Source organism: Sciurus carolinensis, chromosome 7, assembly GCF_902686445.1.
Source record: "Sciurus carolinensis chromosome 7, mSciCar1.2, whole genome shotgun sequence".
NCBI lineage: Eukaryota > Metazoa > Chordata > Mammalia > Rodentia > Sciuridae > Sciurus > Sciurus carolinensis.
The window spans coordinates 53,049,463-53,067,295 of record NC_062219.1 but is presented as its reverse complement, the minus strand read 5'-3'; the positions used below and the strand labels follow the sequence as shown (position 1 = coordinate 53,067,295).

The window sequence follows — 17,833 nt, the reverse complement described above, 5'->3', positions numbered from 1 at the left end:
CTTTCCAGAGTGGATGCACTAATTTGCAGCCCCACCAGCAATGTATGAGTGTACCTTTCTCCCCACATCCTCGCCAACACCTGTTGTTGCTTGTATTCTTGATAATCGCCATTCTAATTGGGGTGAGATGGAATCTTAGGGTGGTTTTGATTTGCATTTCTCTTATTACTAGAGATGTTGAACATTTTTCCATATGTTTGTTGATTGCTTGTAGATCATCTTCTGTGAAGTGTCTATTCATTTCCTTAGCCCATTTGTCAATTGGATTATTTGCATTCTTGGTGTAGAGTTTTTTGAGTTCTTTACAGATTCTGAAGATTAGTGCTCTATCTGAAATATGATTGGCAAAGATTTTCTCCCACTCTGTAGGCTCGCTCTTCGCATTGCTGATAGTTTCCTTTGCTGAGAGAAATCTTTTTAGTTTGAATCTATCCCAGTTATTGATTCTTGTTTTTATTTCTTGTGCTATGGGAGTCCTGTTGAGGAAGTCTGGTCCTAAGCCGACATGTTGAAGCTCTGGACCTACTTTTTCTTCTATAAGATGCAAGGTCTCTGGTCTGATTCCGAGAGCCTTAATCCATTTTGAGTTTAGTTTCGTGCATGGTGAGAGATATGGGTTTAGTTTCATTCTGTTGCATATGGATTTCCAATTCTCCCAGCACCATTTGTTGAAGAGGCTATCTTTTCTCCATTGCATATTTTTGGCCCCTTTGTCTAGTATGAGAAAATTGTATTTATTTGGGTTTGTGTCCGTGTCCTCTATTCTGTACCATTGATCCACCTTTCTATTTTGGTACCAATACCATGCCGTTTTTGTTATTATTGCTTTGTAGTAGAGTTGAAGATCTGGTATTGCGATACCCCCTGCTTCACTCTTTCTGCCAAGGATTGCTTTAGCTATTCTGGGTTTTTTATTCTTCCAGATGAATTTCATAATTTCTTGCTCTATTTCTGTAAGGTACATCATTGGGATTTTACAAAGAAACCATAGATCTCAATAACACAATCAATAATTTAGACTTAACAGACATTTATAGAATATACCATCCAAACAAGAGCGAATACACTTTCTTCTCAGCAGCACATGGATCCTTCTCTAAACTAGACCATATATTATGCCACAAAGCTAATGTCAGCAAATACAAGAAGATAGAGACACTATCTTGTATTCTATCAGATCATAAAGGATTGAAGTTAGAAATAAATAAAAGAGTAAAAAACAGAAACTACTCCAACACCTGGAGATTAAACAATATGCTATTATATGATGAATGGATAACAGAAGATATTAGGAAGGAAATTAAAAAATTCTTAGAGGTAAACGAGAACAAAGAAACATCATATCAAAATCTCTGGGACACTATGAAAGCAGTACTTAGAGGAAGATTTATTTCATGGAGCGCATTTAATAAAAGAAGTAAAACTCAAAAAATAAAAGACCTAACACTACAGCTCAAAACCCTAGAAAAAGAAGAACAGACCAACACCAAAAGTAGTAGAAGACAGGAAATAGTTAAACTCAGAGCTGAAATCAACGAAATTGAAACAAAAGAAACAATACAAAAAATTGACAAAATAAATAGTTGGTTCTTCGAAAAAATAAACAAAATTGATAAACCTTTATCCACACTAACAAAGAGAAGACGAGAGAAAACCCAAATCACTAAAATTCGGGATGAACAAGGAAATATCACAACAGACACGACTGAAATACAAAACATAATTAGAAGCTATTTTGAAAATCTATACTCCAACAAAATAGAAAATTTCAAAGACATCAACAGGTTTCTAGAGACATATGAATTGCCTAAACTGAACGAGGAGGACATACACAATTTAAATAGACCAATTTCAAGTAATGAAATAGAAGAAATCATCAATAGCCTACCAACAAAGAAAAGTCCAGGACCAGATGGGTTCTCAGCCAAGTTCTACAAAACCTTTAAAGAAGAGCTCATTCCAATACTTCTCAAAGTATTCCATAAAATAGAAGAGGAGGGAACCCTCCCAAACTCATTCTATGAAGCCAATATTACCCTGATACCTAAACCAGACAGAGACACATCGAGGAAAGAAAATTTCAGACCAATATCCTTAATGAACATTGATGCAAAAATTCTCAACAAAATTTTAGCAAATCGCATACAAAAACATATTAAAAAGATAGTGCACCATGATCAAGTGGGTTTCATCCCAGGGATGCAAGGTTGGTTCAACATCAGGAAATCAATAAATGTAATTCACCATATCAATAGACTTAAAGTCAAGAATCACATGATTATTTCGATAGATGTAGAAAAAGCATTTGATAACATACAGCACCCCTTCATGCTCAAAACACTAGAAAAAATAGGGATAGTGGGAACATTCCTTAACATTGTAAAGGCCATCTATGCTAAGCCCATGGCTAATATCATTCTAAATGGTGAAAAACTGAAAGCATTCCCTCTAAAAACTGGAACAAGGCAGGGATGCCCTCTTTCACCACTTCTATTCAATATCGTCCTTGAAACTCTAGCCAGAGCAATTAGACAGACCAAAGAAATTAAAGGGATACGAATAGGAAAAGAAGAACTCAAACTATCCCTATTTGCTGATGATATGATTATATACTTAGAGGAACCAGGAAATTCCACCAGAAACTTTTAGATCTCATAAGTGAATTCAGTAAAGTAGCGGGATATAAGATCAATGCACATAAATCTAAGGCATTTTCATACATAAGCGATGAATCTTCAGAAAGAGAAATTAGGAAAATTACCCCATTCACAATAGCTTCGAAAAAAATAAAATACTTGGGAATCAATCTCACAAAAGAGGTGAAAGACCTCTACAATGAGAACTACAGAACACTAAAGAAAGAAATTAAAGAAAACCTTAGAAGATGGAAAGATCTCCCATGTTCTTGGATAGGAAGAATTAATATTGTCAAAATGGCCATACTACCAAAAGTGCTATACAGATTCTCTCTGCTTTCTGATCACCATGTGAGCTGCTTCCTTCTGCCATAGTCTTTCACCATTATGTTCCACCAAAACTCAAGCCCAGAGGAAAGCAGCTGGCCTTCTATGGACTGTGAACCCTCAAATAAACTTTTCCTCCTCTACAATTGTTCTGGTCAGATCTTTTAGTCACAGCGGAAAACGCTGACTGAAACAAAGGATATACATGATTTGTATGAAACCTTATTTTAAATGGCATAAAGAAGCCCTAAATGAAGACCTCATGTTTATAAGTAAAGAGACTCAATGTAGTAAAGGGATCAGTTCTCCTCATATTTATTTTTAAATTCAAGTGATTTCAATTAAAAATCCAATCAATTTTTGTAGTGGGGGAAGTAAGACTTGAAAAGCTGATTTTAAAGAGTATGTGGAAGAGCAAAGGGCTAAGAATAGACAAGATACAAAGAAGATTATACAGGGGATTAAGGGGTGGGAATAGGAATCTGACTCAGAATCAGATACCAAAGCTTGTTTTAGAGCTATGAAAATTAACAGTGTAGTGGTAGTACAGGAACAAATAAACTGACTAATGATGGAAACCATGATACTGATAGAACAATAACTTGAGATCAGTGGAAAACTATCAACTATTTAAAAAATGGTGCTGGAACAGCAGATGAGGATTTGTGTAAGTGTGAAAAAATAAAATGAATTATCACCTTATATCACACACACACACATCAATTTTACTTGAAGAGCTAAATCAAAAATAAAACTTTAGAACTTTAGGAGAAAAAGTCTGAGAATATCTTTTTGATACTGAGGTAGGTTAAAATTTCTTAAACAAGGCACAAAAAACTGATCATAAAAGACTTAGAAAATTGGCTATGTTAAAATAACTTCCAATCATCAAAAAATAGAGAAAATTTAAAATCAAAGCACAAAATGGAAGAAGTACTTGTAACACATATAAGCAACAAAGATTCTATATCCAGATTAAAGAAATAATACAAGTCAAAACAACCAAATAGAAAAATGGGCAAAATGTCCAAACAGATAATCAACTAAAACAGAAATGTTTAAATGATAAGTATTATGATAAGATGTTCAATCTAAGCAAATGTAAAGTAAATTCACAGCAGACACCTACTAGATTGGTTAAATAAGAACTGATAAGTAGGAAGTGGATCAAGGGAAATCCCCACACATTGCTGGTGGGAGTATAAACTGGTATAACTTCTCTGGAAAACAATTTGACAAAATCTTGCAAAAGTGAACAAATGCATACCCTTTGACTCAGTAATTTCATTTTTAGATACACCAGAGAATGTTCATAACAGCACAGGTTGTAATTTTTTTAAAATTGTGATAGAGTCACACAAAGAATTTTAAAACAGTAGTGAAAAAATTCACTGAATTATAAACAAATGTAAAAACATGTTCAAATTATAGAAGCACTGAGTGAAAAAAGCAGGTTTAGAAGACTATATACATACAATAGGATACCATTTTCAAAAAGCTTAAAATCAGGCAGAGCTAAATATCCTAAATGAGATAAATCTTTTCTCCCCACCACCTCCCCCCAGGAGGAGATTGAACCCAGGAATGCTTTACCACTAAGCTACATCCCCAGTCCTTACATATTGATTTATTTGTTATTTTTGAGACAGGGTCTCACTAAATTGACTCGAACTTGCAATCCCACTGCCTCAGCCTCCTAGGTCTCTGGGATTACAGGTGTGTGCCACCTTACCTAGGAAGATAAACCCTATTTTTAAATAGAAGAGAATAATGGATTCAAAATCAATGATATTTGTTCCCTCTTGGGAGGAAGCAGGAGAGTAGGACAGGGGAACAACAAATAGAAGCATACTATTGGTAATCTTCCAGTTACTGAGTTAAGTGACAAGTTCTTGATAACTCACTGTATTTTTATGCCTTATGACATACAAACATTTTTCAGATATTCTTTTGTATGTACATATTAAGAAGATAACAAAGACAAAAAATAAAGTAAGGAATAGGGATAGGTACTGTTGTGAATGGATTGGTAAGGTGTTATCTTCAACATTATTTTCCTCTTCAGAGAAAGTCTTCTAGAGAAGGTAACATTTGACATAAAACCTGAAGGAGGTGCAGTAGTGAGCCAGCTGGGTGTTTAAAGGGAGAGCAGTACAGGCATAAGAACAAGTTGCAAGGTTTGAGGCAAAAGAATACCTGGGATGAAGTAGAGATGGGGCTAAGGAGAACCATGGCCATTAGCAAGGACAGAATGACATAGTTGTGATGATTATAGAGAGAGGAAAGGAAGAGCTTGCTTGCTGTTTTAAATATTCAGATTTTAGCTCAAGTTGCTTCAGTAACTGGAATTGGCTTTGTTCCTGAGCACATCTAGCCTGTACTCTTAGAGTTGGTAAGAGCTGCCAAAAGGTCTGCAGATGGGCAAGAGCAAGGACATGATGTCTGTAGCAGTTAGGGAGAATCCTGATGAGCCAGCAGACTGGCCAGCTGGAGAAAGAGTAGAGGTAATTAGCTGAAGTCAATGTGAGAGAAGAATAAGTAGTAGGAGAAAACAGTGGAGAATTCAGGTGAAGATCAGAGGGCGGGGGTTCTAATCATAGTCACACAGGAAATAGGAAAGATTTTAGGTTTCGCATGACTAGAATTAGCATCATTCTATTATTTATCTTTCTCTATTACCCATAACTTTTAAATAGTTGTATAACATAGATGGATGGATGGGTGGATAGGTAGGATAGGTAGGAAAGTAGGTTGATTTTGATATTCTGCCCAATCTCTGATGACAGGATTTGGAAAGACTGTCATTTACTACAACATTAAATATTTCTATAATGTTTGATTTTATATAATTCAGTTACTCACTATGAGAGAAAAGTATTTTTAAAAATAAATAAATAATGCTGAGGGAAATAAATGGATGGGGGGGAGCCAATGAAACAACCTGTGAAGAAAAATCAAAGGTAAGAAAACCTATGTAGACAATAAGAGAGTTTAAAAAGGAAGAAGTGCTATCAAGTACAAGTGGAATGGACAATTAGAAGGTCACTGGCAACTCAGTGAAAATAATTTCTGTGCATTTACAGAAGCCAGGCTCAGTGAATGTGACCCAAATAAGAGGAAAGAAGGTAACTACAGATTTAGAGTATAATTTAAAGATCCTAGTGAAAATGTGATTTGTAAGGGGACATAATTTTTAAAGTTGTAAACTTATCAAACAAATCACCTTATATACCACTTGCTATACAGTATTTGTAATACCTGAAGTTTGAGTTTAAGTGCTTTCAAAATAAAGATAGTAAGATAAAAATTAAGTATGAGATATGAGAGCAAAAGTTGTTTCATAAAAGAAATGAAAATACAATAAGAACTGCTAAAAGGCCAGACAGTGGCACATACCTGTAATCCCAGGAGTTTGGGAGGCTGAGGCAGGAGGATTTTGAGTTCAAAACCAGGCCCAGCAAAAGCGAGGCACTAAACAACTCAGTGAGACTGTCTCTAAATAAAATACAAAATAGGGCTGGGGATGTGGTTTAGTGGTCAAGTGTCCCTGAGTTCAATTCCTAGTACCAAACAAACAAACAAACAAAAATCCCAAACAAACAAAAAACCTGCCAAATGTAAGAACTGTGGGAATCAGGTTTTATATCACTTAACTAACTCTTATTAGAAGTTCTTTCAATCACACTGTTGAAACAACAAGAACAATAAATGAGGATACAAAGAGGAGAGAGAGTTGAAGTTAGCGGAGAATAGCTTTGGGATAACAACATACTTGAAGGCTATCCTATGGAAGCTCTATGTACGAGGTCTCCACACGGAGTCTGAGATGAGGGCAGAGGGCAATGACATGGTTTAGGGGAACAGTAGTCTATGAGTTCTTCCGTAAAGTCTGAGAAAGAAACTCAGGGCTTGGACTGGTATCCACAGGAAAGGGTTCCTGCAGCTGCATTAAGACCTAGAATTGGGGAATAGGGGAATCATTTTAAAATATGTATCCCTTCACTGGGATTACTTGTTCCCTTCAGAACAATAAATGCTAACAAGATACTTGATGTTTCAAAGTAACTAGCAATAAAATAAATTATATAATCAATATTAAAGTGTGTTTAACTTTTCAAAACATTCATTTTTCTTTTGTGTGTGTGTGTGTGTGTGTGTGCGCGCGCGTGTGCGTGCATGTACTCATAGTGGTGGTGATTTAACCCAGAGTCTTCGTCTCATGCATGCTAGGCAAGTGCTCTACCTCTGAGCTACAGCACCCCTTTTTTTATTTGAATTTCAGATATGATCTTAAGTTGCCCTGGCTGGCCTTGAACTTGAAATCCTCCTGACTCAGTCTGCTGTGTGGCTACTAGGATTATAGGCATGCGCCACTATGTCCAGAAACTTCATTTTCTACAGGGTCTATGGGGCAAGTCTCAGAGTATCTCCATCCAATCAAGATTCATGCTGAATTATATTAACACATATTATGTTTAATTTTCAAAAAATGAACAATAGTGATTAATTTCAGTGAAAGTACATTTTTTTTTTTTAAAGGAAACTGCGGTTCACACACATACACCCATACCCACACACAAATCTAAAAGAATGAAGAAAGGATATCAAAATTGTTCTGACCTAGTTACATCCCAATTAACATAGACTATGCTTTACTAAAACTCCTATTCTTCCTGTGAACACAAAAAGCCAGCTGTGAAAGAAAGTGATACTGCTGGGTTTGCACACTTTGGTTACCATAGAAACAGTAGAAATGGCAGTAGTTGGATGTCTCACATTTAAGTTATCAGCAATAAAATCAGACAGAAAATCAATGCTACAGGGTTTACTTTACTTCAATTGTATTTTCAAGGCAAAAGTTAAGGAAATAATGGGATAAATAAAACAACCACTCAGAAGACATCCCTGTAATATCTGTGTTTTTGCAGAATTTAGTTAATTCAATTTATATTCATGATGCTTTACATGCACTCCAGATTTGCTTTTTCCTTTTATAGAATCAATTTTTTTCCACAGGGTTGAATTTATTTCAGTTAATTGGCACATCATAAATAGAACAGCCTTAAAGATACATAGTCATTCTACTACATTTGCTTTGCACTCCCCACCCCAGGACATTTAGAACAAAAATATGAAACTCACAATATGACTCTTATCAGCACCAATCAGGGAAGACAAAAAAACCCAAACACAATTGTCTACAATCCTGAATAATAGGAACAAGAACAATCGAATACCAACTGGAATGGTTTCTAAACACAATGAATAGTACAGGCCTGATATTAATGAATACAACTATACTTTTATTTAAATATAGTGTTGGCACAATTCCCTTTACATTTGATACAGAAGAACATTCCCAGAAGAAAACTCTCAGTTCATGTTCCTTTCTGTACACTGTTCCTCACTGTTCACCCCAAACAAGATTCTGTGTTGCAGCAAATAGGACTATTAACTACTAAGAGTTAATAAGATATATGCTTTCTTTTTTTTTTAGCAAACACAATGGTCATTTACAAATAGTATTAGTCTATCATAACTGTTTAGCCCTTAAAACAACCTCATCAATTGGGTAGTAGAGAATTTTTAAATATAGAGAATGTGATCATTGTGATTGCAACTTCTTAGAGGGCAGAGAGGACAGACAGTTCTGTCACTGTATATATCTGTTGAAATCTAAACATATTCTAAATAATTTAAAAAAACTTTTGTTGAATGAGTAAACAAATGAATGAACTAAATTATTAATGGTCCTGTGATAGTGGACTTCCCAATTTTAAGTGTCAGGAAACTAGAAAAAGCACTTACCCCAAATGACACCAAGATTACTCCTGAACATAGTTTTTTTTGAAAACTCTGATTTTGGTTTATTTGAGGGTTTCAGAAGTCACCTATATGCTAAGACTCTCAAGTCAAAACTTTTAGGGCTCTAACTCTGCATTGTACCTTAGAGTTATGTCAGCTATATGTTGTCCATCTCCACAGTCATCACAAATACACCTTGTCCAAACTGAATTACCTTTTCCAATCAAAACTGCCTCTTTTTATAGTATTCCCTTCTCAGTCAACAAAAGCAGAAGTCTGAACTCCAATCTGTCCTTTATCCCTCATATCTAATCAATTCTCAAATATGACTTAGGTCCTAAATATTGACCTATTATCTTCAAGCCTTCTCTTTATGCTGATCACCTCTGCCCTAGATCTTCATGACTTCTTTCTTTTTTTTTTTTTTTTTTTTTTTTTTTTTGCGGTGCTGGGGATTGAACCCAGGGCCTCATGCTTGACAGGCAAGCACTCTACCAACTGAGCTATCTCCCCAGCCCACTCTTCATGACTTCTCAGCCAGCTGACTTGAACAACCTAATAAAGTTGCTCCCCCTGAATCCTTAAGTCAACCCTCCATAACTGTCTAAGTGGTCTGTCCTTAAACCCTGACCAGCTCAGGAAACTGGTCAACCGGAAAAATTCATACTTCTAAACAGGGCAATTAAGATCAACCATTACTGGTTCCTACACCTTTCTCTCTCTCTCTTTTTAAAAATTCTTTGTTATGGTTTGGATATGAAGTGTCCTTCAAAGGTTCATGTGTCAAAGGCCTGATCCCCAAAGCAACAGTATTCAGAGGTGGGATTCTTGGAATGTGATTGGTTCATGCAGGTTCTGACCTCATAGGTAGACTAATCCATTGATGGTACAGGCTCTCTTTCTTCCCCAAGCTCTGTCTCACAATACCCCTCTCCCCTCTCTTTTAAGGCTTTCAAATGAAGTTTCTGCCTTGGAGCTGACTGACCATAAAACTGAAACCATGAGCAAAAATAAATCTTTCCTCCTAAGTTGTTTTTGTTGTCCCAGTAACAAAAAGCTAACACATCCTTATAGTTTCTTACCCTGTGTCCTTAATACAAGCTGTTTCCTCTACCTGAAATGCCCTCCTCATCTTCTTCTTTTTACCTCATTAATTTCTATTCACCCTTTTAGGTTCAGCTCAGGATGGTCCTTCATGAGAGTCCTCATACAAACTAGTTAGGTGTTCTACTCCTGCACTCTCAGTATCTTATGCTTATTAGTTGATCCTTAAATGTATCTCATTATTTTTAAGAAACCTTGTTGTTTTATGATTATCTGTTTTATTAAATCTTCCCCACATACACCCATTGAGGGAAGCAACTGTATTTTATTAATTCCTGTATTCCCAGTGCTCTGGTACACGGGTTTTTGTTTTGTTTGTTTAGTACTGATGATTGAACCCGGGGGTGCTTAACCAATGAGCCACATCCCCAGTCCTTTTATATTTTTTACTTTGAGACAGGGTCTCACTAAGTTGATCAGGGTCTTGCTAATTACTGAGGCTGGCTTTGAACTTGGGAACATCCTGCCGCAATCTCTCAAGCCTCAACGATTACAGACATGCACCACTATGCCTGGCTCTGGTACATGTTAAGAAGTCAAAATATGTTGGTAAAGCAAATACTTTTAAGTCTGTAAACAAGTATCCCGCCATAGGAATCTAGTTAAAAATTAGTTAAATTCTAAAATTCTATTAGTGTCATATTTTAAGTACTCTTGGATTAAATATGTCTTTCTATTCAGAGAACTTAACCACCATTTAAGGTGTTTATATCTAAGTAAAAATGTATTTCCAGCTGGAAGTTTCATATTTATAGCTAGGTGCAGGCTATCTTACATCAGAAGAGCATATACTATTAAATGCTGTGATTAATTTCATTTTACCTTGAACTAGGCTGGGAATATCTGTAATACAACACTTATGTTAATCAAACTTTGATACTCACAGGACACTGCCTGCCAACCCAGCACTGCCAATAGTTAACAATGCACTTCTTTGTCTGCCTTTTAGAAGTGGTTACAAGCCTGAACAGCAGAGATAAGGTTTTCTTTTCTCTAACAAAAACCAATAAAATACAACCATTATTTAAAAAAAGGGGGGGGGGGACTCAATGCAAGACAAACACATGTATTTAGCAGGCTATTTACCTAACTAACTTCAAGGTCACTAAGGAATACAGTCAAGATATATTCCACATTGACATCAGTGGCAAGAATAATACTACAAAAGCATTCAGATTCTATCCTGTTCATTAAGAATACAGTCTACCCTCAGAGAAGTTAACATTGACAGGCAGCAGTTTTCTATTTACACTTATGACATTCACATTCAAATCAATCAGTCTTATTATAATTGAGAAATTGTCAGAGACCGAGAGTACCAAACTGAGCCCACTTGATTTACTGGTAAAGAAAGAGGCCCAGAGAGGTGACCTATAACCTTGACCAAATTCATTCTCTAAGGACAGTGGCAGATCCTAGGTTAGAATCCACATCTCCCAGAGATGTACTCAAACCCAGGATTATGAGAGCAAAAGTACATTGGGCAAATGAACCACACATACTTATTTGATTTATGGCCCTCACCTCGGGAAGTCTTCTACCTAAGGTATGTCCTTAGTTGAGAATATGATCTCACAAAATAACTATCATATGTCATCTCCTGGTAAAATAAATCAGTCTTTGCAGGTTTCCCTTACTCTCAATAAGGGATCTTTGCTGCTAGTTAAATAGAATGCCTGTGTTTTCCCAGGTAAACATATATGAAAGCCTATCAATTTATAAAAGAAACAGGTGCATCTTATTATATATAAATGTTATCTCAATAATATTCATTTAATATGATGGCATGCCTGAAATGAATTCTTTAGTTTAAACCACAGCCCTCAAAGTACTGGGGTTCTTATCTACAGCAGCCTTTGGTTCCTGACCAGTTCCCAGAAGCAGAGTATATCTTGATTATGTTCTCTTACTACCTACTATGGTTTGAATGTGTCCCCCAACAAAAGCCTATATTAAAAACTTAATTTCCAATTGAACAGGTAAGTGGGGGGACTTTTGAGAAGTGATTTGGCCCTGAAGGCTTGGTCCTTATGACTTGATTAATGACTACTATAAAAGGGCCTGATTTCCATGTTCATATATGAATACACCACCAGTGAAACTCCTCATCATGTACAACCACAAGAACGGGATCCTAATTAGAATAAGTTATACCCTGAACATGTATATGTCAAAAATATACTCTACTGTTATATATATCTAAAAAGAACAAATTAAAAAGAAAAAAGACCTGATACTGTGAGTTCGATTTTTTGTGTGCATGCGCACTCTCTCTCTCCCCCACCCCTTTCTTTGCCCTTCCCCTTCATACTATGGAATAACACAATAAGAAGGCCTTCAAGATGAAACCTCTTGCATCAACCAGATGTAAGAAGCTTTTATTGTTTATAAACTATCCACTGTGTGATATCAGCAGAAGAAAGATGAAGAGAGTGACCTTGAAATTAGGTTGGCAGATAGCCTTCTAAATACATGAGTTTGTCAGTACAAGCAACTAAAATTTTATGTAAAAATCATGAGTCACTGAAAGGGTCTTATTCCTGAGCTAAATCTTAAGGGGCCTCGTATATCACTGTGATTCAACCCAGGTCCCCTGTAAAGTTTGTCCTCTTGGAAATAAGCTTCTTAGCACATATCCTCTGACTGAGGAACAGATAGTAGAGCATTACATTCTAACCTGAACTGACAGATATATAGGACTCAGAGAGAATCTCTAGTTACTGATCTGTGGGTGTAAACAATGGAAAAAACTGCTATGCCAAAAAAAAAAAAAAGAAAAAAGAAAAAAGAAAAAATCAAACCCCTGTCTAGAAAACCCTCAATAATATCTACATATATACAAGAGGGTTTTGCTACAGTATTTGGAGTACTATTAAAAAATACCTTACCTGTTTTTCATAAGATCTTAAGTAGAGGGAAGAAGACAGGAATCCTGTGCATGGATGATATCACTACCATCAAAGACCTCCAGACTGCACAAATGAAGGGCCAAGACATAGACTATTGAGCACACCACTTTAAGGAACTATCTAGGAACCACCATAGTCAGGGTTTCCAGCAGGAACTCTAGGGGGATTCTTCAGCATGACAAGATTTATAATTGTCCAAAATCACCTAAAATTACAGGTTTGAAGAGATCCAAGCTATACTTTGCTTTTCAATTGTTAGCTTTGCATTAAAAAAAGAATTTAGAATTATTATGTCATATTAAAATAAATACTACTTTCTGTAATAGCTCTCTAAGTGGAATGTTAACTCAAATGTAAAATAATAGACAGTAATTGGACTATCATGGGATTGTTACATCCAAAGCCTCTCTCAGTAATATTATTCAAGAAGGAAGAATGATGGGGGGTGAGAAAAAAATAACAGAATGAATCAAAAACTATTACTATAGGTAAATGTATGATTACACGAATGGTATGCCTCTACTTCATGTACAGAGAAACAAGAGGTATCCCATTTGTTTACAATAAAAATAAATTTAAAAAAATATATATATATATATTAAAAAAAAAAAAAGGAAGAATGAAAATAAGCTATTTGAACTGGGTGTGGTGGTACAAGCCTGTAATCCCAGCAACTCAAGAGACTGAGGCAGGAGCATAGCAGGTTCAAAGCCAGTCTCAGCAACTTAATGAGACTGTAAACAACCTAGGGACACTCTGCCTCAAAATAAAAAATAAAAAGGGGCAGAGATGTGGCTCAATAGTTAAGTATCCCTGGTATAAAAAAAAAATCTATTTGAAGCAATTACTAATTCTAATATCAACTAATCAAGTTTTTTTTTAAATTTTCATGTTTTTAAATATGAAGACTTGGCAAGAATATTTGGGACATTTCATATAAACAGGATGAAACATAGCCTAGTTTTTAATTTAATACCAAAAGGCATGTTTTACATATTTATACTAGTTTTCTATTTTGTAAAGCAGAAGGGGTTAGGATGAGTATCAGGCTAAAGGAGTTCTGGGGAAGAAAGAGATTAAAATAAAGGGCACATTTGGATTACTGATAGGATCAAGATAGATTGTCCAGTAGCATCTATAGAAGGGAAATAAGTAAGAAACCAGAAATTTTATGGAGTTTAAACTGCGGTTCAACAGTCATTTAAATTACTTATCATGGGGCTGAGGAGATAGCTCAGTTGGTAGAGTGCTTGTCTCGCAAGCACAAGGCCCTGGGCTCAATCCCCAGCACAGCAAAAAGAAAAAAAGAAAAAAAAAAATTACCTATCATGGTCCCCAGTTGTGAGTAAACTGAGATTTAAGGATCAAGAAGAGCTATCTCTAAAATAACTTTTTTAAAGTGTAGGATCTCAAAGCTGCCATATCATAAGAACTCAGTAAGGCTAAAAGCTGTTATAAAAGGATTTTTCAAATGCCTCCAAAATGCTGGCATGAAGGTTACAGTAATATTCTACAGATTTCTTTTGAGATGTAAACTTTTGTCTTATCAGGCGCTTTTTAGCAGAGACAAAACTAAAGATTTCAGGAATTTCCTTGTCAGAGTATAAAGAAAAGTTATGTTGCACACATTTATTTCTAGATAATTTGCAACAAGTAAGCACTTATTTTAGTCAAACTTTCACAAATACTAACAGTACAGCAAAGAAATTTTGCTGAGGTATATACAAAGGGTGATAAACCATTTAAGAGGAAATGAGAAACTAAGGCAAGAACAAAGAAACTCAAATTCCTTAAAACTTCCAAACTCTTTAAGAGGTATCCCCTTCTCCCTAGGGGTGGTCAACCTGTTACCTGTACTGGGCATCCATACTCTCACTTTGTGTAATAAACTCCTGTCTGTTAAAACAAAACAAAACAAAACAAAAACCTCTTCTCTTGGTTCTAATGACTTGCTTCTAAAGAACAGCATATAGGAAAAGTAAGGAATGTCACTTTCATTATTAGGCTACAAAAGACTGACTTCCATCTAGTTAAGCCGCACTCTCTTTTGCCCTTTTACCCCAGTAAAACAAACTGCTATGTTGTGAGATGCTCTATGGAGGACTTGTGGGCAAGGAGCCAAGGTAGAACTCCACCTATCCACTCATAAGGACCCAAATAAGCAACATCTGGATTTATGTGCCACAGAAGCTATGAGAAAATAAATGTTGTCTTAAGTCACTAAAAATTTGGGTTAATTTGTTAGCAAATTAACAAATTTGCAGCAGTGATACAAACTTAAAACTACATAAACAGCATGTAATAATCCAGAAGGAAGCCTCGCCATCATCTTTAGTTGGGGCAGCTTCCATCTTGGGACATCTGCCAAAGACTAGACGTTCATTATCAAGGTAGCTATGGGTTAGCCCCTGCTGCCACCACCAACTTGGGACATGGCCGCTTATATCCAGGGATAACAGCTAGGATCTGAAATATCATTACCAATGGCCCTGCAGGTTTGGTTACAGCTGAGGTATCCCTGCTAGGTGTGTTAACAGCCACCATCTTGGTGCAGAGGTAGGAAAGACCCTTGCAAAGGGTTGGTAGGTGGGAAAAGGGTGTATGGGCATCTTGTTCCCAGCTTGTCCAGTCAACTGCCTGGCATCCACCCAGATCCCAGAGATCCGGGCAGCACTTGCTGGAAACCAACATCAATCTGGTTCACAACTCCACCAATCACCTGGTCCAGCAATCGACGGGGCCCTCTGGCTCCTCAACCCCTAGTCTCCCAATGATTCCCTAGTCACCAGCCCAGCCCAGTGCCTGCAGCTACATGGCTGGCCCACAGCTTTCAAAGCCTGGTCCTGTTTTACCCAGTAGAGAACAGCTTTCCGAGACAGGTGCATAGGTCCCAGCGCTCAGCCCTCAGGGAAAGAGGTTCTTGATTGGGAAGTCAAAAGAGCAGGGGACAGAAAAAATAAAATTTAGAGACAAAATTATAGACCAGGAATTGTGGGGTCCACAAATGAGGGAAGGGGCTAAGACCAGGCTCCTGCATCATATGAGAGGACCCCAAAGGAGAGTCCTGGGGTGCAGTCTTCCAGAAGGACTGGCAATTGCTGTCCCCTGCCTCCAGGAGTACCGCCTCCAAGTCTAATCCTATCATGCCTATAATCTTAGTAACTTTCATCATCCTCAGGGTGGAGTTACCAGCAAACTCCAGACAACCCCACCTATCAGAAAAGAAGCAAAGAAGATTTTGAACTCCAAAGGAAATAAGTGTTCAATTTTCCTTCAAGACTCTTCTTTCCCCCTATATTTTTTTCTTTTTTCTGTTCCTGCTCTCACATTCCCATCATCTTTGAAATTAGGTACCTTTCATGCATTAGGTTATTGAAGACTGGGAGGATTGAATATTATATTACACTTTTGTTGTAGATTTTTAAAAATTTGCTCTATTTTCCTCTTATTTATCTGTTTCCTCAGAGTCTCTTTCTCCCTTTTCTCCTGCTAACAACCAACTTCTTGTGATGCCTCTTCACTCTGCCTATAATCTAGTACCTCTATATTCTCACTTCTTACCTCATTAATATCACATCCTACACCCCTTCCCCCATCTTCTCTTTGTCCATCATTAGAAATTGTAGAACTTATTGCAAGTCTATTGTTTATGTTGTCAATAATAATTGAACACATCATCTCTGTTTACTACAACAATACTGTTAACATCTTAATAGGGCCTTATTTGGTTTATGGCTGCATATTATTTGCAATTGGTGCTGTTCATATTGATCTCACCCTTAAAGGCAAGGTATTGGAAACCTGCAGAGACACTATAAAATCTATAGGGTGGAAACTATAATACCTGGGATTCCCATTGCTAGAGGGGAAGATACACAAACAACATGAAAAAACAAGGGAAGAAAGTACCCCAAACAAACCAAGTTGCTATATCAATAAAATCCACTGAGAGCACAGTAGAAGAATTGTCAGAAAAGGTGTTCAGAATGTACATTAAAAAAATTAAAATGATCCGTGAAGTAAAGGATGATACAAGAGAGCAAAAGCAGGCAACAAAAGATCACTTCAATAAAGAGTTAAAAGAGTAAATACAGGAAACAAATGATTACTTCAATAAAGAGGTAAAGATTCTGAAAGAAAAAAAAAAAACAGAAATCCTTGAAATGAAGGAAACAATAAACCAAATTAAAAACTCAATAGAAAGTATCACAAACAGACTAGATCACTTAGAAGTCAGAACCTAAGAAAATGAAGACAAAATAGCTAATTTGAAAATAAAGTTAACCATACAGAGGAGATGGTAAATCATTAACAGAACCTCCAAAATTATGGGATACCATGAAAAGACCAAATTTAAGAATTATCAGAATTGAGGAAGGCACAGAGATACAAACCAAAGGAATGAACAACCTATTCAATGAAATATCAGAAAATTTCCTAAACCTGAAGAATGAAATGGAAAATCAAATACAAGAGGCTTACAGGATACCAAATGTACAAAATTACAACAGATCTACACCAAGGCACATTATAATGATAATGCCCAGCATACAAAATAGAGAATTTTAAAGGTCACAAGAGAAAAGTGTCAGATGACATATAGTGGGAAACCAATATGGATATCAGCAGATTTCTCAATCCAGACTCTAAAAGCTGTAGGTCTGGAATAATATATACCAAACTCTCAAAGAAAATGGATGACAACCAAGAATCTTATAATGCAGCAAAACTAACCTTCAGATTTGATAATGAAGTAAAACCTTCCACGATAAACAAAAGGCAAAAGATTTTACAAATAGAAAGCCTGCACCTATAGAACGTTCTCAGCAAAATGATCCATGAAGAGGAAATGAAAAACAACAATGAAAGTCAGCAAAGGGAGGAACTACCCTATAGGAAAAGTCAACTGAAGGAGAAACCAAGTCAAGTTAAAAAAAAAAACAAAAAACTAAAATGACCAGAAATACAAATCATATCTCAATAATAATCCTGAATGTTAATGGCCTAAACTTATCAATAGAAAGATAAGAGACTGGCAGATTAGATTTTTTA

At 36.3% G+C, this 17,833-nt stretch overlaps 1 protein-coding gene and 1 non-coding gene across 8 annotated transcripts in view; both read right to left on the bottom strand.

Moving 5' to 3' along the window:
• Positions 1 to 17,833, bottom strand: part of Cdk19 (cyclin dependent kinase 19) — a 159,325-nt gene that overhangs the window by 35,972 nt on the left and 105,520 nt on the right. The window lies entirely within an intron of this gene.
• Trnad-guc (transfer RNA aspartic acid (anticodon GUC)) lies at positions 9,209 to 9,282 on the bottom strand. The gene has a single exon. It is a non-coding gene; the product is annotated as a tRNA-Asp (tRNA).